The following is a 2,117-nucleotide window of genomic DNA, read 5'->3' as shown; positions in this document are numbered from 1 at the left end:
GAGAGAGAGAGAGAGAGAGAGAGAGAGAGAGAGAGAGAGAGAGAGAGAGATACAATGTCTAATCGTTCTGAAATTTACTGATCAGGAATAAGTGTGATCACTAAACATGAACAGGTATGATAATGACACCTAACTGATATGATTCGAAATCAGTAGCCTTAGCACAATCTTTCTTAAAATGATCAGGCATAATTAACCGTTATACATATATTTTTCTGACCTTTACGGCTTGTACTGATATCCTAGCAGAAACAGAAAAAGAAAAACACTAACTTTTATTTTTATATTGAAAGCTAACCAGACACATCAAAACCAAACTGGTCAGTGGAACTCCGCATAAACAGAAATTCAATCAGCGCAAGATAAAGAAATCTGAGATAAGAGACGGCTGAATCATCACACAGCTGCTTCAAAAAAATGCAAAACAATTTTTTTTTGGGGGGGGGATTGGATTCTCGATGATACCAAGTTTTATGCTCAATCGTTCAATAAACGGAGAAATCAACTAACGCACGTTCTCCGTATTTTCTATAAATGGTTTTCAAACTGAGTTTTTTTTCCAATTAGTGGAATTTTTCAGCCAACTTAGAATTAATTTTTTCAAAGAATGTTCGGGGTATTTTGGGCATTTTAGTCAAAGAGCATATCAACAGCATAAAAATATATTTCAAATTTTCTCCTTCCTGTGTATAAGAAATGGTTAATCTACTTTCAGTAAGAAGAAATGCATTTTATGAGGTGTCAGAGGAAACAAGTGGTTTTTTAAAACGGTGCTCATCATTTCAATGAATGTAAATAAGGTTTTCTTTCACAAAAAAACAAATATTAAAAAAGCAAAGGAATATGGATGCTAGAGCCAAGACCGTATCCAGGGGGGGGAGTTTAGGGGGTTTACCACCCCCTCGAAACGTTTGCCTGATTCGTAAAAAAATAACAAAATGGATATAAACAGATTTTCATGTCCCCCCCCCCCAAAAAAAAATCTTTGTGTGAAACACCCCTCGAAAATCAATCCTGGATACAATCCTGATTAGAGCCTAAAACAAATTTTTTGTAGCGTTTTCACTCTTAAATAGCTCCAAGCTCAAAGGGAAATGGTCCTTGGGGAAGGCCAAAATCTTTAAAGAAAGCATTGGGATTCAATCTTAGCAACTCTGATGACATTTCGATACAATCTGGTCACTTTCTAATGATAGAGATCGATTCAGTTGCCCTATATCACACTTTTTATCGACCGACGAAACCGAGTGAATGATTCCTGTACACCTAAAACCTTGTGTATGAAGAATTATTTTTAACTCCTTCCGATTGTGAGCTATTCTGCAAAAGTCTTGTCTTGTTTCAATAAATTCACATTCTGAATCCATGCTATTCTATTTTCCTTTACATTTCAACAAGTTAATCAGATTTCAACATTTCGAGATATTCAACTTTTCTCACGTTTTCACTCTTCTTAGGTTTTCAGTATTCACAAGTCAAAGACTTCACATGTCAGGAATTAATTTTTTTTTTCATTTTTACTCCCCTTACACCTCTATTAATTTTCGTATTTCCCCAATTCAATGATTTCAAATTTCAAGAAATCTACACAATTTAACAGATTCACATCTATAATTCTTAATCTTTCAACATTTCGATAAACTAAAGATTTTATCTTTCAACAGATTCAAAGTTTCTTCATAATTTCAGAGTTCTAGGGGTAGAAATTTCTTCACTTTAACAACTTAAAGACTTTATCTTTCAAAAAATTTACTTTTTTCATATTTGCACTTCCCTACACTTTTAAATTTCACAATATCATACTACATAGCCTTAACGTTTCAACACTTATCTTCTCTGTTAATTCCAAATTCTAAGACTTTTAATGCTCGCACTAACTTTTTTTTTTTTTTTTTTTTTTTTTTACATACACTTGTTGAATTTGTAAGCAATTTCTGAGCCACTTCGGAATATTTTATTACTTCCAAATTTATCAATATGTGCATCTCTGATGACAGTGCTCTAATACAACACCGAAATCCCCCCCCCCCCACTCATGTATGCTCCCTCTTTCATAAATAAAGCAACAGAAACGATGATTGGGCAAGGCAAAAATGTAAAACAAACACTATTATTAG

The sequence above is a fragment of the Artemia franciscana genome, chromosome 1, assembly GCF_032884065.1.
Source record: "Artemia franciscana chromosome 1, ASM3288406v1, whole genome shotgun sequence".
Lineage (NCBI taxonomy): Eukaryota > Metazoa > Arthropoda > Branchiopoda > Anostraca > Artemiidae > Artemia > Artemia franciscana.
This window is presented reverse-complemented; position numbering follows the sequence as displayed.